Source organism: Helianthus annuus, chromosome 16 (assembly GCF_002127325.2).
Source record: "Helianthus annuus cultivar XRQ/B chromosome 16, HanXRQr2.0-SUNRISE, whole genome shotgun sequence".
NCBI lineage: Eukaryota > Viridiplantae > Streptophyta > Magnoliopsida > Asterales > Asteraceae > Helianthus > Helianthus annuus.
In genome coordinates, this window is record NC_035448.2 from 138,204,400 (window position 1) to 138,209,915 (window position 5,516).

Genomic DNA, 5,516 nt, shown 5'->3' on the forward strand with positions numbered 1-5,516 from the left:
TTCAGGATGTGTATTGACTACCGCGAACTCAACAAGGTGACTGTGAAGAATCGTTATCCTCTTCCACGCATTGATGACTTGTTTGACCAGTTGCAAGGGTCGAGCTTCTATTCTAAGATTGACCTAAGGTCAGGCTACCATCAGCTGAGAGTCCGAAAGGAGGACGTCTCCAAAACAACATTCAGGACTCGTTACGGCCATTATGAGTTTCTGGATATGCCTTTCGGATTGACGAATGCACCTGCAGTCTTCATGGACCTCATGAACCGAGTGTGCAAGCCTTACTTGGATAAATTTGTCATAGTCTTCATCGACGACATCCTGATCTATTCTAAGAGTCAGGAGGAACACGAGCAACACCTGAGGCTTATTCTGGAACTACTTCGTAAAGAGCAGTTGTATGCCAAGTTTTCGAAATGTGACTTCTGGCTTCGCGAAGTCCATTTTCTGGGCCATGTGGTAAACAAGGATGGGATTCATGTTGATCCATCCAAGGTTGACTCGATCAAGAACTGGCCTGCACCCCGTACACCAACAGAAATCCGTCAATTCTTGGGTTTGGCAGGATATTACAGAAGGTTTATCAAGGATTTCTCAAAGATTACGCAACCTCTCACTTCACTGACTCAGAAAGGTGTTACCTATCGTTGGGGTGATGCACAGGAGTCCGCATTTCAGCCCTTGAAAGATAGACTCTGTAGCGCGCCTATCCTCTCATTGCCTGAAGGCACAGATAATTTTGTGGTTTATTGCGACGCTTCCATCCAAGGACTTGGTTGCGTGTTGATGCAACACGACAAGGTCATTGCCTACGCAGCACGCCAACTTAAAGTTCACGAAAGGAACTACACTACTTACGATCTGGAACTGGGAGCAGTTGTTTTCGCGCTTAAGATATGGAGACATTACCTGTACGGTACCAAGTGCACCATTTACACTGATCACAGGAGTCTCGAGCATATCTTCAAGCAAAAGGAGTTAAACATGCGTCAACGTCGATGGGTCGAACTCTTGAATGACTACGAATGCGTGATCAAGTATCATCCGGGCAAGGCCAATGTTGTGGCTGACGCCCTCAGCCGAAAGGATACTATACCTAGGCGTGTACGTGCGTTACAGCTTACCATCCAATCCAACCTTCCAGCTCAGATTCGTGATGCTCAGGTTGAAGCATTAAAAGCAGAGAACATCAGGGCTGAGTCCCTACGAGGATCGAGGCAACGGCTAGAACAAAAGGAAAACGGCGCCTACTATGTTAACGGACGCATCTGGGTTCCGCTGTATGGAGACTTACGCGAGCTTGTGATGGATGAAGCACATAAGTCTCGTTATTCAGTACATCCTGGTTTGGATAAGATGTACCACGATCTAAAGACTACATACTGGTGGCCTGGTATGAAAGCCAGCATAGCGACCTACGTCAGTAAATGCTTGACTTGTGCTAGAGTCAAGGTCGAATACCAGAAACCATCAGGCCCACTTCAACAACCAGAGATCCCAAAATGGAAATGGGAGCAAATATCCATGGATTTCGTTACTGGCCTGCCCAGATCTCAACGCGGAAATGATACCATTTGGGTGATCGTGGATCGACTGACCAAGTCTGCACATTTTCTGCCTATCAAAGAAACGGATAAGTTTTCTACTCTAGCAGACATCTACCTAAAAGAAGTGGTATCAAGGCACGGAGTGCCAACCTCCATCATTTCTGATCGTGACGCTCGTTTTACCTCTGAACTATGGCAAGCTATGCATAAGTCTTTTGGCTCACGATTAGACATGAGCACCGCTTATCATCCACAGACGGATGGGCAATCTGAACGCACCATTCAGACTCTCGAAGACATGCTTAGGGCATGCGTGATCGACTTCGGCAACGGCTGGGAAAAGCATCTCCCGTTAGTGGAATTTTCGTATAACAATAGCTACCACACCAGCATCCAGGCCGCTCCGTTTGAGGCATTGTACGGACGTAAATGCCGATCACCTCTTTGTTGGGCAGAAGTTGGTGACAGTCAAATCACTGGCCCAGAACTAGTAGTAGATACAACAGAAAATATTGCTCAGATACGACAGCGAATGGCGGCAGCTCGTGACCGTCAGAAAAGCTATGCCGATAAGCGAAGAAAACCACTCGAGTTCCAGGTTGGGGATCGAGTGCTACTCAAAGTCTCACCTTGGAAAGGTGTAGTTCGTTTTGGCAAACGAGGCAAACTCAATCCGCGTTACGTCGGGCCATTCGAGATCATTGAGAAAATTGGCAAAGTCGCTTACAGGCTGAACCTACCTGAAGAACTCAGTGGAGTTCACAACGTATTCCATGTGTCGAATCTGAAGAAGTGTCTGTCAGATGTGACCCTCATAGTTCCTCTGAAAGAGCTCACAATCGACGACAAGCTGCGATTCGTTGAGGAACCAGTAGAGATTACGGATCAAGACGTTAAGATTCTCAAGCACACCAGAATACCTCTTGTCCGAGTTCGTTGGAATTCCCGTCGTGGCCCAGAGTATACCTGGGAACGAGAAGACCAAATGAAACTCAATTATCCCCAACTGTTTAAGAAAAGTGCAAACACTACTGAGACTGAAGCTACTGCAGAATTTCGGGACGAAATTCTAAATCAACAGGGGGATGATGTGACACCCCAGGAAAACCAGGAAACCAACGCAACTTAACTAGCTTCCTCAGTAACCACGTGCTAAATTTCGGGACGAAATTTTCTTAACAAGGGGAGAATGTGACAACCCTCAAATTTACATGTAACCATACAGTTTATTAATGAAAATTAAAGTGTTTGATGACTGTGCTGAATCATTTAACTGCTTCTGATATCTGTGTTATACTTACATGTACTTGTTAATATACTAATAGTGTACAGAAAGGTCACTAAATAGTCCGTTATATTTTCCTGAGTGTTGAAAATTAAAAACGTTACAAAAATATATATAGGACGCTTTACGAATTAATTAAGCACTGTAACGGAACAGTATCGGACCGAACAACCGGACTTTACCCGGAACACCAAAATAATGCTAGAAGCATTGTTTTTATTTTCTGAACCAGTTATGGTCCCCCAGCACCATAACACCCCTTGTAACATGATAACACATTAAAGTCCCAATACTATACTAGAAAACTAATTAGATTACTTACACTACCATGGGAATTTACACTTTACCCCCCCCCCCCATTACATGTGGACGGCCCAAGGTAGTGGCCCCCACCAAAATCCTCCATAATCTTCTTAATCTTTTCTTGGATTGGATTGAGAAAGATCATGATCTAGATTTGATTATGTACTACAAGAAACACATGACAACTAATTGGTGCAAAAAAATTGCACATAGACCCCTCCCCCATAGGCATGAAATCGGCTCACATGGCCTATTTCAAGACCTTCACTTGATTCTACAAGATTTTGGAGATTGTGTAAGGATATGCTATGTACCTTGGTAGACATAGGACCCAAGGGTTAAAAACTCATTGGAAATTATAAGTATGAACCTCTAGGTCATAACACACACATTTCACTCAACACCCCTCTTCCCCTCACTCTCTTGCTCTCGGCTCAACCAAGCAGCCCCATCATGTAACACCCCAAAAATGTTCAATATGAAAATAAGTGAAAATAGACAAAGGACTTAACATAGTTAATGAATTATGGTAAAATGGAAGTTAAGTTATGGGGAATGTTTAATTAAACACATAACAAACTAAAGGGACCAAAGTTGTAAGATGTCACAACTTACATAAATAAAAGATTTAAAAAAAAAAAATGGGAATACACACACTGTGTCTGGTCGATCGTTCAAGCAGAGACAAGGGGGTGAAACCCTAGTTTCACCAAATCCATCCAATTGAGAAGGAAATTCAAGGGAAAATCGAATGCATGAAACCCTATTTCGAGCATCAAACCTTGCTCATTAAAATGGTAAGTTCAATTTCGTGAATTGATGAATTTCAAGAAATGGGTTTCATCTGAATCTTGAGTTTTGATATGATTTGTGTAAATTGGATGTTAGAACTACTTTCTACAACAGAAATCATGTTTGAATTTAGGTCAATTGAAAGTTCTTAATATAGTTTCACTTTATGAGAATGTGTTATGAATAAGGTGGGTATAATTATGTGAAAATTTAACTTTGATGTCCTTGTGATACTAGGATTCATAGACAATTTGGTGTAGGATGAAAGTTAGTCATGAATTTGATTGAATGTTGATGAAATTATAGAAGGACTAGTTAAAATTATGCCCTAGGATAATGGTGTTTAGTGTCCTACAAATGCGAAACCCGCCAAGTGTTTGATGAAATGCTTAAGAGAATATTTATGTGAAATTCGGAAAAATTATGATGATGTTGTTTTATAATAATACACGAAAATAATGAAATGATGTTCGGATGGATTAAATGATAGAATGAACATGTTAATGTAGGCGTGAAAGAAGAAAGTTCAAGCACTAAGAAAACGGAAGACACGCATGATCGAGGTATGTTTCTTTGCATACAAGTCCTTGTTATCCTTTCTATTCATGTAAATTTTGATGTAAACTTATCTTTGTATGACAAATACGACAAGTAGTAAGTAAGCGACAAATCCCTTGCGGATTTGGGAATGCTATTGAATGTGGTATTAAGCTATGCAATTGATCGATTGAGATTCAATCGTGTCAAGTAAAGATGAATGCCATCCGTTCTAACGGATAGCTTGAATGCTATAATAAAGAGTGTGTATGCTTAACTCTCTACGAGAGTGTTTATGCTAAACCCAATTGCACGGGTCGAATGTGTATGTCAAACTCTCTATGAGAGTGGTTATGCCTAACCTAATTATTGGGTTGTTGTATGCTTAAGAGTAGGAATGTTTTATATGGATAAAGCTAAAACGAAAGGTTATGATTTTCTATGGCGATAACTAACTTTTTTTTTATTATTGTGGATGTTAATGTAGGTAAAGCACCTCTATAGGCGATTTGGAGGTGTGGGACGAGCACATGTTCAAGCCTTATAATACCAAGCGCTTCCGCAACTTATATGCATGCTTTCGGGTCCATGTTTTGTTACTTGGTTAAACTTTGTTGAGTTGTTTTAGATTTGAAAACTCGTTATTTTTGTTGGAATGGTTTTATGTAAAATGGGTCGTATGTAAACGTTGCATGTTATGTCAAAACAGGGGGTATGTCCGTTTTACAAACGGGTCATGCCCAATTTTTGTAAAAATTTCTATTAAGTGTCAAAGTGGTATTTCAATGTCCGAAAAATCTTGTTTATGTAAGAAATCTATTATTTTGGAAAAGCGGTCGTATCACATCACCACCATCTTCAACACTCAATCATCCATTCCAAGCTTGTACAAAGGTGCTACGGGTCATACAATGAAGCTCGGTGTGTTCGGAAGTTGAAGGACCTCTCTCGTTTCCTTTTAACCACCACTTTTCCACACTTGAACTTCCCTAGCCTTGTGCTAGAAGTAAGTTTCTTAAATCTTCGTATTGTTCATGTATTTTATGGTTAAT

At 41.0% G+C, this 5,516-nt stretch overlaps 1 long non-coding RNA gene across 1 annotated transcript; it reads left to right on the plus strand.

Annotated features, from left to right (window-relative positions):
• Positions 1–3,807: 3,807 nt before the first annotated feature.
• LOC110918396 lies at positions 3,808–5,072 on the plus strand. The gene is made up of 3 exons (XR_002581274.2): positions 3,808–3,932; positions 4,437–4,490; positions 4,952–5,072. It is a non-coding gene; the product is annotated as an uncharacterized LOC110918396 (long non-coding RNA).
• Positions 5,073–5,516: the final 444 nt, after the last annotated feature.